We start from the raw sequence: 18,803 nt of genomic DNA, 5'->3' as shown, positions 1-18,803 counted from the left end.
CTTTTGAATAAGCTTTCAATACACACTGACTATCCACGGAGCATGTGGCCACTGAGCACTTGAACTGTGACTAGTGGGAACTGAGATGTGCTACAAGCTTAAAGAATGCACCAGAAATCAATAGCTTACTATGAAAAACGATGCAAACTATACCTCCTAACTTTTACGTTTATATTGATTATATGTTGAAATTATTATACTTTGGATGCATGCATGCGTGCTCTGTCATTTCAGTTGTGTCCAATTCTTTGTGACCCCATGGACTGTAGCCCTTCAGGCTCCTCTGTCCATGGGATTCTTCAGGCAAGAATACTGGAGTGGGTTGCCACGCCCTCCTCCAGGGGATCTTTCCGACCCAGGGATGCATCCCTTGTTGCCTGTGTCTCTTGTTTTGCAGGCGGATTCTTTACCCACTGGGCCACCTGGGAAATTGGGTTTAATAAAAGAGGTTATTAAAATTACTCTCCCTTATTTCTATTTACTTGTAATGTGGCAAGGTGAAACTTCTAATAGTACACATGGGGTTGCATTACATTTCTACACAGAGTGCTGTTTAGAGTTCTAAACTCTAGCAGTTAATAATAATTATATCTTAAAACAAATAAAAAAATTATGTCATGAAATATGTTTTCAAGTTATATATAGAATAATGTCAGATTTCTTTTTTAACCTCATTTAATATTTAGTACCCAGATTGCCTTTCTTCTCTTGCTCTCCTAGCCTTTTGTCTTACCCTTTGTTTCAACGTCCATTCAGGCTTCTGCTGCTAAGACCTCCCAGCCAGCTGAACTGATTGATTATCCCCAATCAACAATAAATATGAAAGAAGGCATGTTTACAAATCAGAGGAAACTCCAAGAAACCTCTCTGTGGAGGCGAAATTTAAACTGAAAAGTAAAGACTGAAGACAGTCATGTGATGTTAATGTGTGGGAGGTGGATGTGAGTTTGGAAGGAGTATTGAATGCAAAAGGCAAAGGCCCTGAGATGAAAAATAAGTTGACATTTTTTAAAAACTGAGAAAACCTGGATGTGGCTAGAACCCAAGGAGTAAGAGAGAGTTGCAAGAGGTAAGAATGAAAGACAGGAGAAGCCCAGAACTTCAAAAGTCTCCAAGGGACGAAAAAGAGCCTGGACTTTATTTCTGGTACAATGGAAAGAAAACCAGCTGGATGGGTTTAAGCAGGGAGACAATGTGTTCTCATTTACATTTTAAGAAGATTACCCTTGACAGTCCACTCGCAAAGAGTTGGACATGACTGAAGCATCCTAGCACCTACTATGCATGTCCATTCATTAAGTCACTCACAAATACCAGAAAATGGTGCTGGGCGGTATCTTACATATGTTGTCTGATTTAAGATTCTCAGGAACCCGATGATAGCTGATCTATTATCCCAGATTAGAAATGGGCAAAATAAAGCACAAAAAGTTTAACTTGTCAAGTGTTACTCAGTAGCTCAGTCTACTATCTAACTCCCTCTGACTGAAGTGCTTTACACACATCATGCCATGCCAGGACAGATAGTTTTCTGTAAATCAATGAACTGACTATCCCTAAGATATTTATTGCAAGACGGCTAAAGACATAGTACAACTAATCTTTCACAATTTTAAAATAGACTCACCGTAGTGAACACACTGTTCTAAACGCCCATGATTTGCAGTTAACTGTCAGTGAAATTAAAGTTTTGCGAGAGTGAATCATAGAGCTTTTACTGCAATCTGAGTTGTTTGGACTCTATCTGAGAAATTCTGAAACAATCTGTTTAATGCATAACTTCAAATGCAGAAACTGCCCCTTTGAACCTGAAAGGCTGAATGTGTTTATCTCTTACAACCAGGGAAGAGGAGACTGGACCATTGAGAGCATCCCTCAAAATTAGTTTGACATTTTGGCACTTCTGCTATCAGCATGAATGGTGCTTTGCTATATGTCTCTTTTCCATTAACTCAAGAGATACACAGTTTAGCAGTCTCTGAAATATTGTATATACTTTTGTATAATTTCCACGCTTTTATATAACCAAATTAAGGTGAGGCATAAATGCCTACACAATGTCCTAGACCCAGCAGGAAGTAATAAGTCTGAATGAAAGATATATTTAAAATATTTTCCCAAAATTGCAAATATGTTATCTGCCCTGCTTTGGAATTCAGCTTAATTTGGCTTTGTTCTTTGACTTCTGATAGTCTCAGTGACATAGACATGCACACCCAGAGGACTTCACTCTATGGCTACTTAACCCAAACATACCCATTATTCAAAGGCCAAGATGTGGAAATAGTATGAACATATGAAACAGATATAGGAATATATTTTTTTAAATATCAAACATATCTCTAGATCATTCAGAGAAGATTTTTCTTTCTATATATTATTCACTGACTCTAGATATTACCTTAAGTCACGCCAATATGTGCCATTTGTCCTGGCCAGAGGAACTGCTCAAAAGGGAGGAGACATTAAGGGACCAGAGCATAGATGAGAGGAAGTGTAGAGAGAGGAAGTCTTTTTAGAGATCAACATAAATAATTTGGGTTTTGGACTCAGCTGATTTAATTTAGAGACTAAAACAAAAGTACACATGCACCTTAAGGAAGATCTGAATATTTAAGATTATAATAAAACTAAATATTTTGTCACCCTGCTGCTTTGAACTGAATTGTATCTCCCCAGCCCTCAAACTTTATAAGTCCCAACTTCCAGTACCTCAGAATATAACTGTATTTGGGGATGGAGCTTTAAAGAGTGAAAGTGAAAGTGTCAGTCACTCGGTCCTGTCCAACTCTTTGTGACCCCATGGACTGTTGCCTGCCAGGCTCCCCTGTCCGTGGAATTCTTCAGGCAAGAATACTGGAGTGGGTTGTCATTCCCCCTTCTCCAGGGGATCTTCCTGACCTAGGCATGGAACCTGGGCCTCCCTCATTGCAGGCAGATTCTTTACTGCCTGAGCCACCAAGGAAGCCCCTTGAAAGAGTAGTTAAGATAAAATGAGTTCCCATGGGCACATCCTCCATTCATCCAACATGACTGGTGTCCTTATGAGAAGAGATTAAGACACCATCACTCAGGAAGGGAAGACCACAATGAGAAGATCTACAAGGCAGAAGAAGAAACCAAACCTAAACAGCAGAGGGAAAGACGGCAAAGCCTGGAGCAGAACACTGGGAATAGAATATATGGAGTGAGAGGATTATGTTTGAGAACTTTCTATTATCTTTGAACTTCTCATGAGAAACTAAAAAATTAAAATTCAAAAATGAAGAACTTGATTAGACTGTTTCTTTTTTTCCCTTGGCAAATTAACTTCTACACATGTAAGACAAATGCAATACCTTATTCAGTTAGAATCAGGACAACTAAAAGAATATTCTCAGAATCTAGAAAATCCTCTGAGGTTTTGGCAGTTTTGTCAAATCATTCTATGGTAACTGTGAATGGTCATTTTCAAAATATTAACACTACAATTATATAATCCCCAACCTCTATCAGGGCCTGTTGTACCATCTACGGGAGCTCAGCAGGACACTGTCCCTCCCTGTCTGAACACTGAACACTGTGAGTGTTCGCCTGTCCCTGCAGATCAACGCAGATATCACTTTCACGTATTAAATGTACACACACACACAAGCCAAAAAAAATTTGCTCAAAACCCCAAAACCCGTATTTAACATTGTGTACACTTATCTCCAAGTCTCAGGGTCTTCTCATATTTGTCACAAGACAAATAATGTAGATGGAAACATTATAAATTCTGCATATGAAAGAATTCTATAAACTGTGAAGTTCAAGTATTATCAACATTGTTATTGTACAGATATTTATTAATGTTAGTGCACACACACACACACACACAGTCTAAATTCCATAGTATGACATCAAAAAGCCTCTATTTTCAGGTTTCTTCTCACTTTTGTGAACTCACTTTCTACCATCTTTTTCTGTTTTACACTGGAGCTTCATGAAACCACAAAAACAATGCTATTCCTATTTAAGACTAAAATATCCTTTATTCTTCTCTTCTTTCAGTCAAATCCTATCCCTTGTATAAAAGTAAATTCATATAGGGAGATAATATTTTAAAATCTCATATCTGAAAAAGGACTTATCATTATAATATACATAGAACTCTTACAACTCAATAATAATAAGACAAATTGCTCAATTTTAAAAAGATGGGTGGAGGAGAAATTCCCTGGCTGTCCAGTGGTTGGGACTCCATGCTTTTACTCCCAAGAGTCAGGGTTGTTTCCTGGTAGGGGACCTAATATCCCACAAGCCATGCAGCACTGTCAAAATAAATAAATAAAATAACAAAAAGATGGGTAGGGAGCAGGGGGGGCGGGCACAGATGCATAGGTTTGAACCACCAAAGAAAGCAGCTTAATGGTACCTAAGCTCATGAAAAGATGCTCAGCATCACTAGTCATCAGGGAAATGTAAATTGAAACCACAGTGAAATCTCATCAGATACTGTTCAGAATACCTAAAATTAAAAGACTGGTCAACCAAATGTTCTTAAGGATGTGAGGACACTGGAACTCAAGAATTACTGATGGGAACATAAAATGGTACAACTACTGTGGAAACCTGTTTTTTCTATAAGATCTAGCCATTATACTGCTAGGCAACTACATAAAACAAATGAAAGCATTTATCCCCACAAACTCTTTTTAAAAGAAGGTTCAGAGCAGCTCTATTTGTAAGAACCAAAAACTGGAAACAGTTCAGATGTTTATTAATAGGTGAATGAATAAACAAATTGTGGCATAACCATACAATATTATGTCATTCAGTTAAAAATATTTTTTAAAAAGAATGAACAGCTGATAGATGCAACAAAATGTACAAATATCAAAATAATAACGCTGAGTGAAAGAAGGCAGACACAAAAGAATGCTCCATGATCCCAAGGATGAGAAAGTCTAGAAAATGAAAACTAATTTGCAAAAGCAGAAAGTAGATCAGTATTTGCTTCAGGACAGAGGACAGGGAGGAACAGGAGGGAGGGTTTCTGAAGGAGCTCAAAGCAACCTTTGGTGATGGCTGCATTCACTGTCTTTACTGAGGTTATTATTTCATGGACAGATACACATACCAAAACTTTTTAAATTTTGCACTTTAAATATGTGCAATTTATTATATGCCAATTGTACCTCATAAATCTGTTTCTTTAAAGAGGAATAAGCTTTACTCCTTTATTCCTGGATATGCACAACAAGATGGATGAATCTCAAAATTATTATATGAAGTGAACAAAAAGCCACATACTATATGATTCTACTTATATATTCTGGAAAAGGCAACCCTAAGGAAAGAAATCACATGGGTAGTTGCTGGGGAGAGGTGGAGGGGGCTGACTTCCAAAGAGGATAAGGGAATTGGGAGGAGGGGCTTGCAGAAAGGTTTTATATCCTCAGGGCAGTTGGCAGTGATTTTATGATTGCATACATTTGCCAAAACTCATTGAAGTGTATGGTTCAAAAAGATGGATTTTACTGAATGTAAATTATATCTCAATATACTTATCTCAATGCAATTATACTTCAATATCAGTAAATTATATCCCTTGACTTAAAAATAAAGAATTTACACATCCTGTGTAACCTAATCCATGAAAAATTAGTGGGCCTTCTGCTAGGTTTCTACAATACTTCTCCAGCACTCAACACTTACCCTTATAATAGTGGGCAGTAATTCTTTAATGCATATCCCTAACCAGACATGAAAATTTTAGGAGAGAATTTCCAGTCATTGCTTAATACCCAAAATAGAATCTAGCTTGAAAATTAGATTCTCAACAAATGTTTTAATTCTACTATTGACATTTCACCTTCCTTCTTAAAGAGGAATACCAGACCACCTTACCTGCCTCCTGAGAAACCTATATGCAGGTCAAGAAGCAACAGCTAGACTGAACATGGAAAAACTGGTTCAAAATTGGGAAAGGAGTACGTCAAGGCTATATATTGCCACCCTGCTTATTTAACTTGCAGAGTGCATCATGCAAAATGCTAGACTGGATGAATCACAAACTGGAATCAAGACTGCCGGGAGACATAACAACAACCTGATATATGCAGATGACACCACTCTAATGGCAGAAAGTGAAAAGGAACTAAAGAGCCTGTTGATGAGGGTGAACGAGGAAAGTGAAGAAGCTGGTTTGAAACTCAACATTCAAAAAACAAAGATCATGGCATCCAGTCTCTTCCGTTAATAGCGAATAGATGATGAAAAAGTGAAAACAGCAGCAAACTTTATTTTCTTGGGCTCCAAAATCACTGTGGACAGTGACTGCAGTCACGAAATTAAAAGACACTTGCTCCATGGAAGAAAAGCTATGACAAACCTAGACAATGTATTAAAAAAAAGCAGAGATATCACTTTGCCAACAAAGGTCTGTATAGTCAAAGCTATGGTTTTTCCCATGGTCGTGTACAGATGTGAGAGTTGGACCACAAAGAAGGCTGAGAGCTGAAGAACTGATGCTTCTGAATTGTGGTGCTACAGAAGACTCTTAAGAGTCCCTTGAACTACAAGGAGATCAAACCAGTCAATCCTAAAGGGAATCAACCCTGAGTATTCATTGGAAGAACTGATGCTGAAGATGAGTAACTAATACTTTGGCCACCTGATGTGAAGAGCCAACTCACTGGAAAAGACCGTGATGCTGGGAAAGACTGAAGGCAAAAGGAAAAGGGGGCAGTAGAGAATGGTATGGTTAGATAGCATCACTGACTCAATGGCCATGAATCTAAGCAAATTCCAGGAGATACTGAAGGACAGGGAAGACTGGCATGCTGCAGTCCATGGGGTCACAGAGTCAGACATGACTTAGCAACTGAACAATAATCTCCATTAAAGCTACTCATTCATTTAGTGAACACAAGCTCATTAAACCTCGACTAAATACCCAAATAAAGAAGTGAGCAAGAATAACATATTTCTTATTCTCAGAGGTCTAACACTCGAGCCTAAAAGAATCATCATCAATCCTGCAACCACAGTATGTGATGAAGCTGGTAAATATGATAGGGAAAGAACAAGGTAGAATTAAATTGGTATATTGGGGCAGGGGGTCAGGAAAGGTGGTATTTAAGCAAAGACCCACCAGAAAGGTGGAAGATGACTAGAAGGCAGGGAGGGAAATGCTGATGACAATGGCAGAGAGTTTTCCAAACAATAGATACAGCACTTTTGAAGGTGCAGAGCATAATGCCTTTGAGAAAATAGAAGACATTGCAGCTAAAAACTAAAGTAAGAGATGTCAAGAAAAGACACATGAAGCTTGGAGTGGAAATCACAGACCAAGTTACACAGGGTCTAGTGATATAAGCACATTTGGAATTCATGATAAGGGTACTAGGAATTGAATGAATGGTTTTAAGTAGAAGAAAAAAGACAACGTCAGACCTGTTTTCTCTATATCATTCTAACCACTATCATGGAGTTAAGACTAATCAGGAAGGGAGAACAGTTGGTTGCTGCAAAAATTCACATTAAAAATAGTAGTGCCTTTGCTAGAGAAACAAATCTTCTAGACAAGAGAACAAACTAGAGAAACAATCTTCTTCCTGAGTACTTGACAATCTGGCCCAAATGGCCAAATGAGGTTTAGTTTTGCCATACAAGCTAGGTTTTAAAATATGGACAATTTTTAGGACCATAATAGTTGAAAAACTACAAATCTATAATGACCATTATCAAATCAAAGCTTCCTGTACAATCCTAAAGATTTAAGGTCTGCTTCAATCCTTCATACTGTCTCATCTTCCTTATTCTACAGTTCTTAAAGTCAACTGAAAGAGCGCCAAAAGATCTCTCAAGTCTACCTTATCCTCTTCATATCTCCATTTCCAGTGGGCAATTGAGAAAGTTTCCTACAATTCTCCTGTCTCTTTGATCTGTGCCTCTTTGATCCAACCTCCAAAATGTTGCCAATCAATTTTAAGAAAGAAAAAGGAGACAGAAAGCTTTCCTAACTCAACCTACTTATAGACTTTTGATGCTCCCCATTACCTACAGGACGTAGCTCAAACTTTTGTTATCCACATTCAGGATCGTCAGAATGGCCCAGTGCTCCTTCCCCTGTTCATTTCTTGCCATTCCACTTATTTCAAATGTAATCTCCTCTGCCCCAAACCCCTTTCTGACTCTTCTCTATTCAGCAAGAGCTAATCGGAAAATCACTTATTCTTCCATGAAATCTCTCTAGGACATTCAAGCTAAATGCATCTTTTGTGTTTCCATTTTCCATGGTATTTCTATTTACTGTACTAATACAAGAGTTATCACCCTATGTTATAGAGGGTTATAGGTGTTTGTCTTCCAAGTAGATTATTTGTGTTTGAGAGTGGGGACACTGATTTATTTGTGCCCCTATTCCAGGTATCTAGTACAGTGCATATAATTCCATTCCATTTAAATTAAAATACAGAGTTTATTTGCAAACTATAGCCATAATGTCAGAAACGAGAAAAGCAAAAGGAAAAAAAAAATACTGGGACAGATTCCATAATCTGACCAAGAACACACACAAACTACAACACAGTATGCAAGCCGAGAGGAACAATACTCAAAGATTAAAAATATTTTAAAAAATACTAAATTACCAGACCCAGATGGTGGTATCAGTAGGTACTTTAAAATGAGATGTGAATTCACTATCTAGATATCTATAACAATTTTTCACTATCATCTATAAATGTGATTTTTCTATATTGAAATAGAGTGCAGAGAAAGGGTCAAATGTTCAACAAATAAAATGTTTGACTTAAGTAATAAAAGAATTAATCCACATATACTTTAAGAATAAAGACTGTTATTTTTACTTTAAAACTGTTTAAACTGAGGCACAGAAATGTTAAGTAACACACAGGGATATACAGCTGGCAGAGGGCAAAACTGAAATTTGCATTAAAGTTTTGATAATTCCTCAGGCCATGTTCTAACCACTGAACTATATACTCAGGATGTTCCTTGTCTACACTGTTTACCTAAACACTTCATGAATTCAGGGACTACGTCTCTTATTCATCACTGATCTCTGAGGCCTACTAGAGGGGTTGGCAGAGGGGTGCCGGGGCCACCATAAAACTCTTGAAGTCTTATGCAATCTGTGTGCCTGCTCAGTCACTGATGTTGTGTCCGACTCTTTGCAACTCCATGGACTGTAGCCTGCCAGGCTTCTCTGTCCATGAAGTTTTCCCAGCAGGAATACTGGAGTGGGTTGCCGTTTCCTCCTCGGGGGATCTTCCCAACCCAGGGGTTGAACCCACATTTCCTGTGGCTCCTGCATCGGCAGGTAGACTCTTTACTTGCTGAACCACCTGGGAAGCCCCTCTGCATAATCCCTTTAGAGACAGGGTCAATAAAAGCGGGCGACACTTATTAACTTATTAACAACAACCAAGTAGCACTGTAGATGAATCATCTCATTCTATCGCAACAATAACAGCAACACAGAATACATGTCAGGTACCTAGTATATGCCAGGCATTGCTCTAAATGTTTGAATGTATTATTAACATATATAATCATTATATCAATTCTACGAGACAGATGTTATAATCACATATACTTCAAAAATGAGGAAACCAGGCTTCAAAGAGCTTAACTTGCCCAACTGCCCCAGCTTTTGTCCCCCTTTTAGTAAACAGCTGGGCAGGAATAGAAGCATCCCTATGAGACAACAAAGCAGTCTCTCTAGGCTTACATCCCATGAGGTGGTCATCCTCAAAGACCTTCATGTCCCCCAAAATGTTAAGAGAATCACAAAAAAAGAAAAAAAAGTAATTCCCTATGCATTTTCCATAAGGTCATCTTGATAAAAATCAAAGGTTTTCACAGCAACACAGTATCAGAAGCTATGAACTAATTCTCCTGTATAGAGAGCATTCTGTCTCCTTATGTATTAAATACAAGGTAGGAAGTACAAGTATAGCAGAAGATAAGATGGTTGGATGGCATCACTGACTCAGTGGACAGGAATTTGAGCAAACTGGGAGATAGTAAAGGACAGGGAAGCCTGGCATGCTGCAGTCTATGGGGTCTCAAAGAATCAGGCACAACTTAGCCACTAAACAACAACAACAGGAAGTCCATATCATAAAGGGAAAGCTTTTCTTTAAGGGTTATCCATGATGAATGGGTAAGATAGTAATGAGTTTCAAAGTTATTTGTATAAACATGCAAATATGCATACATGGAGCAGGATTGTTGCCGTTCCTGACAGACTTCTGTGACCTAGAAGTGCTTTCCCCCAGGAATACTTGGTCAAGAACAAGGAGACATGGCAAGGTCTGTGGGGTCTAATCAAGGTATCATTCCTCATGCCCCCTTCAGCTGGGCAGTCCTGTGCAGTGAACAAGTGAGGACTTCTAAGGTGCCAAGGTCACTCCCATGGCTTAGATTCAAAATGCCTGGACTTGAATCCCCAGTTTTATCCTCTGTAGATGTGTGACCTTAGTCAAGTTTTTAAATTTCTCTGCCTCATTTTTCCCATCTGATATGGGGAGAATATTAGTATTAGCTGCAGAGATTTGTTTCAAGAATGTAAGAGAAAAAATTCATAAGAATGGCTTAGAACAATATGTAACACGTATTAAGGATTAGTAAGTTTCAGCAAAAAAACATATATGTTATTAAGATTCCTAAATAGTTCTCCCAAGTGTAAGAGGAAGCCATATGTGAAGCACTTTATGACTCTATGTATGAGCTGATTAATACCAACAGGGGAAAATTTCTATGGGGAGAGTAGACAGAGCAATTCTGCAAGGATGTATGTATGTACGTACAATGATGTATCACTGTACACTCAGTTGTTCTGTTTGCATGTATAGTTTCCTAAGGACTCCAAACTACAATATCTCGCTTAAAATTATGTTTCATTCCTAGGGATGTGAATCCTCTTACAAAGGTAGCAAACACGTAAGTCAACAGTCACACAATCACAACAGCAACTATTAGGCTCGCCAGAGTCACATGTTTGTAACATCAAAATTCTCACTTAGCATGCACCAGTATCTCTAGCCATTCAGTTAATGGATAGTGACTAATAGAGTGGCTTCTTTTACAAGCTCAAAATAAGGTGATATTTTAATATGTATTTAATTCCTTTTCCACTTTATTACTATATTTTCAAAGCAAAATTCTCAAGCTCTCCAAGTTAGACATTACAGGGCTGGTTATATAGTTTCCAAATATCCAACTCTGTCAATGAGAAATCCACTTTTCAACAATCAGACTGGCAACATTTTAAACAGATTGTTACTATCCAGTGTTGGCAAGAGTAAGGTAACCACACTGTGTGTACTTAGGAAGGGTCTTTACAATATCCATCGAATTTAAAGTGAACATCCCCCTGGAACTGGTAAATCTCTTCTCAGAATAAATCTTCTGTGGTATTCTTGCAGAGACAATGTACACAGATAACCACTGTATCACTCTTTGTAATAGTAAGAAACTGGAAAATTCAAGTGAATATTCTGGGGGATATCGGTTGGCTGGTTACATTAGGCAGTTACATTTAAAAAGAAATCTTCATATACTGACAGAGAAATATTTGAGAAATATTAAAAGAAAGCAAATTTCAGAACACTGATAAATGAACCATTATCCAGTTTTTTGAAATAATACATGGGAGGGAACCCCTGATGGCGGTGATAAAAAATCCACCTGTCAATGCAGGAGACCAGGGCTTGATTCTTGGGTTGGGAAGAGCCTCCGGAGAAGGAAATGGCAACCCACTCCAGTATTCTTGCCTGGGAAATCCCATGGACAGAGGAAACTGTGGGCTACCGTCCACAGGGTGGCAAGAGTTGGACACAACTTTGTGACCAAACCACCACTACCAAACCAAATCAACAACATATATGGATAGGAAAGAGGATTCACTTTATATTTTACTATAATTTTCTTGTTGCTTTATAAGCAAGTAGTACTTTTAGAATTCAAAGAAAATAACAAGAATTTTCAAAAGAAACAGGGAATGCAAAGTTATTATTTGCATTATTATTTGCAAGTGTAAAAAAAAAAATCTTAGTCATCCCCCAAATTAATTTCTGCTATCCCATATGCTTATAATGACAACTGAAGAATAAAATGCTTATGAGATCTTAATAGACACACTCTAGTTTAAAAGGGCTTCCCTGGTAGTGCAGATGGTAAAGAATCTGCCTGTAATGCAGGAAAGCAGGGTTTGACTCTAGAGAAGGGAATGGCAAACCACTCCAGTATTCTTGCCTAGAGAACTCCATGGACAGAGGAGCCTGGCCAATTAATGCATGGGGTCGCAAAGAGTCAGACATGACTAAGTGACTAACACACACATACCTTCATAAAGCATGATGAGAAACATTCCCTATTTGTAGGCCTATAAATGGAGCTGAGGAGGAATGGGAAGAAGAGAACAAACAGCCCTTCACCTACACTTTTGAGAAGTGAAAAATAAGTAGTTTACCACCACTGGACACCTTCTTTCTCCACCTTCTCACCCAAATGGTACCAGAGAGGAGCCCAACCCTTCTAGGCCACTGACTTCAAACACAATAAATAAATAAATAGATCAGGTGACTTGACTGACAGTACTGAGCACAACAGATGAAAACAGAGGGAAGTGTGCTGAGAGGGTGGGGACAACACGGTTATTATGAAAAAACTGGTGCTAGCTGGAAGGGAAGAGCATTGTACCAATGAAGAGAAGATACATATGAAATGAAGGGGAAAGTAGGAGAAAGTAACAAAACAAAAGCAGAAAATGTTACTATTTATGAGGAGTTTAGTTTTCAGGACATCCTGTGAAGTGGACAGCGGCCAGTAGTCTGCATTCTCTAGGGCTGCCCTCATAGGAAAGCTGACTGAAGGCAGATTGCTTGTTGGAGAGGGGTCCTGTAATTGATTAGAGCAAGTCTTAGAAGAGCAGCACATCAGGTATGAAGCCCATTACATTCAATTCGAAGATCTTATCACGTGCTGGGCTATTCCCGTTAGACAAGGAGTGATTATTGCTTAACCTGTACATTGTTTAAACAAGCTTCCAAAGGACATTTCTTCCCAAAGGAAGCTAAGGTGATTTAAATTGAATTATGTATATATATAATTCTATATAACGATTATATATATATATATATGCACATACATGTATAGACAGACAGAAAGACATACACCTACATTCTTCATATAATCGCCCCAGAGGCATCACCTGAAGATACCCACTCTCAAAATGTGTCTAAGAGAGAACTGGCAGAGGCTGAGACGGCAGCAAAGGCCTGGAGTGATGCTCTAGGGCCAAACACCTCCCTACAAACCTCGGAGACCCAAGGAATATCCCAAAGCCCTGGCCTGGCCCCAGGCTACAAAAAAAAAAAAACAAACAAAAAAAAACTCCACCAAAGCCCCCAGAGACCTGGCAACCACGTGACTCGCCGACAGACACCGAAAGTTCCTCTGCCAAACACATCCAACTTTTATTTTCTCCTTTTCCTGAGTGACCGGCTGGCGCATCCCCCCCGCTGCCTCACCTCCGGCCCTTTCTTCTTCCCCGCACTTCGGGCTGTGGGAGGCCTCGGGGTATCTGCTTTCAAGATCGAGTGGCCTAGGGGGTCCTAAGGCTCAGCCCCTCCCGGGCGGGCGTCCCCGGTGCAGCCGCGGGAGGGGAACCGAGCGTCCTCCGGTCCGACCCCGGCCGGGGGGCCGCAGGCTGGGGCTCAGCCGCTGGGCTCGGGGGCGCGGCGGGGAGACTTACCTGCGCGGAGCGGCTCCCGGAGCTCCCGCGTCGCCGTAGCCGCGCGGCCGCCGCCGCATCTCCCGACGGCAGATCCCCCCACCCGCCCCGGCTGCGGGGGTCCCGGGCCGCACTTTTTCCCAGCCCGGGAAGGAGGTTTGCGAGCGCCGAGGTGGAAGGTGGGGGTGGGGCGGGGTTATCGGGGAGACGAGGCGTAAGGATGTTGTTTTGTTTGTTTGTTTGTTTTTCCGGATCGCTAGCAGAGACTTTAGACCATATGCTGGGAGGGTATTAGCTCGGCTCAATGGCGACAGAACAGCGAACGGCGAACTCTCACCGTCCGATCGATTTACTAAACAAACTGAAACGTGGGTGGGGATGTTAAACAGTAACCAGCGGCCTCAATGAAAACTGAAAGCGGCGAGGCCGCCACCGCCTCGCCGCGCTCGTTTCCCGGTTCCCAAGGCCCCGGGGCGAGCGGCGGGCGGGCTGGCGAGCCCCGGAGCCCTGCCCGCGTGGACCCGAGCGGCTCTCCCCGGGCCTCCCGGAGGCCTCCATAGCGGCGAGGCGCGCGGCCGCTGGACCATCGGAGCAGGCGTTCCCTCTCTCCGCCTCCCGCCTCCTGAGGACCCCCCGGCCTGAGGCCAAGCGCGGCCCCCGGGGCCGCCGACACAATCCCCCTCCCTGCCCCAGGTCACGCCTCGCCCAGGGCGGTGTCTGCCCTGGGCCAGTGCCTCGGGACAGGCTGTAGCGCGGAGAAGCCTGCTGACCCGAGAATGCTCCTCTCATCCCGAGCCAATGAGGTCCAGAAAAGGGCCGGAAGTATTATTAAAGGGAATTAAGTAGGTTCCTAGGGACACCACTGCGGCCGCACCACTAGGGGAAGCCGCATCGATCTCGTTAATCTGCACCTTGACCCGCAGGGGTTAACTTCTGCCCTACGGCTTGTGACACCTTGCTCCGCCAGAGTTCTGGAAAGTAGAGGGAGCCCGGTTTTCCATTCCCGGTTAACCTCGCCACCTGTGGCTTCGGTCACTTAGTACCTCTTTACAGATGTATCTGATGGAAAACTTCCTTTCTTCCTCCCACACACTAGGAACCGTCACAAACTTGAGACTTGGAGTAGTGATGCCCAGACCCATCCGAGATGCGATGGTCATCCGGATCAGGTTTTTGTTAACCAAGCGATATAGCCAGAAGCAGTGGCTCTTAAAAACATCTCAGCAATTTAACTTCATGGTTTCAGGAATGAATGACTTCGGGTCAAACAAGTAATTATCTTCATGAGATAAATAGTTACTTAATCCCTAAGGTTTTTCTTTTCCGACGGGGGGGGGGGGGGTTGGCGGCGGTTATTTTAAGACTGTAATAACAATGCCAGGGAGATCAAAGGGCTAGGTACTTTTTCTTTTTAGATCAGGTTTACTAAACTTTCTCAGTTTCCTCCTTCTGAATCTCTTGCTGAAAGGCTCCTTTAAAAACAAGTAGTTGGTGTTTCACAAATCAGAACAAAGAAGAGAGATCATATACTATTTTCTTTAGGTCTACCTTCTTGAGCAAAACACATTCTTTTGGTCTCATTGCCCACGTGGTCTGCAAACCAGGTCTGGAAAGGCCTCCCTCTGTCCAAATCCGCTCCAGGAAACCCTCCAGAGACAGCCCAGGCAAGAGAATAACAATTAACCGGCGGCTGTATTTATTATGCAAATCTTTCACAGGTGTGTTGTTTAAAGATCGCCCATGGTCATTCTCAAAAAATATTTCCACATACTTGGATAGTGAGTGTAGGTTGTCTTATTCTTGCCAAAATAGAAATATACAGTTCCCATAAAAGGCTGAAAAGTCTGAAGTCACAAACTGTCCATCCCTGTTCTCAGAAACTTTGATGCCATTTGACATCTGTAGTTCCCAGCAGAGAAACCAGAGTCTCCGTTTATTTCACTCCTAACAATCCCTAATGTCAGCGGGTTCGGTTTGGGATGATCAGTTTCTCATCCATGTGTGGTAGAATTGCTAATCTACCAGGAAGTGATCATCATATATTCTGTATCAAAAATTATTTTGACACAATATGTAAAACCTTTGCCAGAGAATTTTATTGTCACAAGGATTTTGACTAATAAGAAGGGAAATGACAGTACATTCAAGGAAGTATAAACTCTGTTAGGACTTAGTTATTATCTCAAGGAAGTATTGAGGCTTCCCAGGTGGCTCAGCGGTAAAGAATCCGCCTGCCAAGCAGGAGAGGAGGGTTCCATTCCTGGGTAGGGAAGATCTCCTGGAGGAGGAAATCACAACCCACTCTAGTATTCTTGCCTGGAGAATACTGTGGACAGAGGAGCCTGGCAGGCTACAGTCCTGTCACAGAGTCACAGGCGACTGAGCACGCACAGAGGAAGCATTACATCCATTCAACTTAGAAAAATCTGTAAGAGTTTAACACTGCCAGTCCTTTCTCATTCGCAGCAAGTAGGGAGTGGTTTCAGGTAACTAAATAAATAGACAAATAAGTGACCCTGTGAACTAAAGGAAAGTATGAGAGGTTGACTCAGCTACAGCTTTGGCAGTTTTTACTAAATCAACCAATGTCAACTAACCCAGCTTTAGAGCATCACTTATATTGTACCTGAAACTAATTTATTACGATTCTCCATGGCATGGGTTTATGATGCTGAGAATGAAAAATGTACTCTATGGAGAGTAGTTTCCCCTGACGCATGGCAGGGGTAGGAGTGGGCGGAACAACAGGAGAAGGAAGAGATCGGAATAATTTTTTAGGGCAAGGTTTTCCGAAATACAAAGTTCTGTTTCAATAGTCAGTATTTAGGGAGAAATCACACACATATGTGTTTATGTGAGATCTGCTTTTAACCTGAAATTAAACACCGCAAATTGGCGTCATAAAATTCTTTGCCTGGCTTTCCTGTTAAATGTCTCGTTTAACCTGGGCTTTTCCTTTTCGCTTTGATCAACTTTTTTACACGATTTTTCCCCCCTTCCCAATGCCACCAAACCGTCTGGATAAAAATTCCGGGTTTTCCCAGGAGAGCTTCTGATACTATGAATGGAAAGCTGTGGCCTCTGGCAGAGCGGTGGGGAGGGGGCGCGCGGAACCTGCGGGGAAACGGTCTTGCAGATCTCAGCTCCCAGAGGCCCTGTTTCCGAGGGCAGCTCCACGCCCTCCGCCTGCACAGAAACCTGCCCCAGACGGGAGGTGTCCACTTCCTGCCCAGGTGCTCCACCTCTGCTGACCCGGTGTCACCGCCGTCGCACCCACATTGGAGCCGGCCACCGCCCGGGAGGGCGCAGTTAGCGGCGATGACCGCCCACCCGCACGCAAGCTTCCCCGCCGGGGGTTACAATTAAAAAGGAAAACTAAAAACCTCGCGCAGTTCTCCGCCTGCCGGCCCTCTCTGGATTGGGCAAAGCTCGGGAACCCCTTCTAAGCCACTCAGATGTAAAGGACCGCGGGCGGGATGTGGCCACGGGGGGTTCAGGGGCAATTCAAAGGCTGGAGCTGAGCTCAGCGCATCCCCCAACTCAACCTTTGGGGCTCTGTTTGACCCTGGGGGCGAATCAACGGACAAAGCAGCCTCCGCCAGAATTTCAAAAACTCCCTGGACTCCACTGAATGTTTTTTGCATCAGAAGTGAAGGATTCCAGTCATTGGGACTGGCGTGGGGGTCGGGGATTGGGGAGAGGAGGGCGCTGCCGGTGGAGGCGGGTGTGTGTGAGAGAGGAACAGTCTAAAGCCATCCTGCCTTGGATGTGGGGCCTGGGGCTTTTTCTCCCGCCGCCGTTCACGGCCCTGTAACCCAGTGTTCTCTCCGGGAAAGCACAGCCCTTTGGTCCCTAGCGCAGTCCAAAGCGAGGCACTGCCGAAGCTTTAAAGCTGCGAGGCTCCCGGCTGTGGGAAAGGGGATGCTAAGCCACTTCATCGCCGCCGACCCTCCCTACATAGTAGCTTCAATGAGGTCTGCCTCTCCGGCCTGGACAGTAGCGGAGTTTGTCTCCGAATCCCGGGCTTTGGTACCCTCGTCTGTATTTGGTTTGTCGGACTTTTCACCGGGCACCCATCTTTAATGCCTTGAATTTAAAGTGGTAAAACAAACACTTTTCCCTTCCCTAAATCCGCAGAATGGGCAGATTAAACACGGAGGAGGGGGCTGATTAGTGTGCCCCCCAGCTGCAGCATCACCAACACAGTGTAGAGCCTAAAAAGCAACCTCCAGGCCCTTGCCTGGCTCTTTTGGAGAGAGAGGCTCTTAAAAAACAGACTTCGGAAAAGCTGCGGGCAATGCCTCCACAGCTAGGCGCCCTACTTGCCCACGCGTTGGCCCAGATAAAAATTAGCCTTTCTTTTATGGCCTCATCACAGATGAGCACCTAGAGTAAACCCGTGTAAATAAGGCCACAGGAGTGTTTCCAATTACCTGTTAATCTAAATGAAAAAACCAAGATTTCAGATTAAGTGGCTCTGCGGACACCTCTGGCTGAGACACTGTCAAAAATCGAACATTCACTAATTCTCAATGTCAACCTAGGGTTCCTGTGCCAAAAAAAAAAAAAAAAAAAACAACTAAAACTGCTAGGCTGGATCTCTTTTCCCCAGCTCCTCTCTTTGTAGATTTCCTGTGAAGTATTGACTGCCAAGGTCTCTGCATGATTTGCAAACTTTTACAGTCATTTATGGTACATGCAATAAAAAAAGAGGTGATATGAACACGCTAGTTCAAGGTGTAATGCAAAGATGTATTCGGTGCCCTTGGCAACTATCTGTGGGACCTATTTGTCTTTGCAGAACACACCCTTCTCTGAAATGAACCCCTCTGTAACAAAGATTGGCCCTTTACATTTCCAGGGCCTCGGCCCCTCCATGGAAAGGCATGTGTTCAAACCAGAAAATTTGATTCTTTCTACCTCATTCCAAACCAGGGGGGGGAAAAAAAAAGATTCCAATAAAAACTGGAAGAAAAAAAAGAAAAAGAATCTTAAAGTTCTCTACTTCCCTACTCTCTCTTATCATAAAGAAGATAGGGAGGAAAAAAAGAAAGAAAGAAAATCGATTGCCAAG

General features: G+C 42.2%; 1 protein-coding gene across 1 annotated transcript in view; it reads right to left on the bottom strand.

Moving 5' to 3' along the window:
- The window catches only part of HNF4G (hepatocyte nuclear factor 4 gamma), a 127,234-nt gene extending 113,177 nt beyond the window's left edge, over nucleotides 1–14,057 (bottom strand). Inside the window, exon 1 of the mRNA XM_061123518.1 lies at nucleotides 13,751–14,057. The gene's annotated coding sequence lies outside the window, so the exon portion shown is untranslated. The remainder of the gene's footprint in view (nucleotides 1–13,750) is intronic.
- Nucleotides 14,058–18,803: the final 4,746 nt, after the last annotated feature.

The sequence above is a fragment of the Dama dama genome, chromosome 21 (assembly GCF_033118175.1).
Source record: "Dama dama isolate Ldn47 chromosome 21, ASM3311817v1, whole genome shotgun sequence".
Taxonomy (NCBI): Eukaryota; Metazoa; Chordata; class Mammalia; order Artiodactyla; family Cervidae; genus Dama; species Dama dama.
The sequence above is the reverse complement of the archived record's forward strand: the minus strand, read 5'-3'. Positions and strand labels throughout refer to the sequence as shown.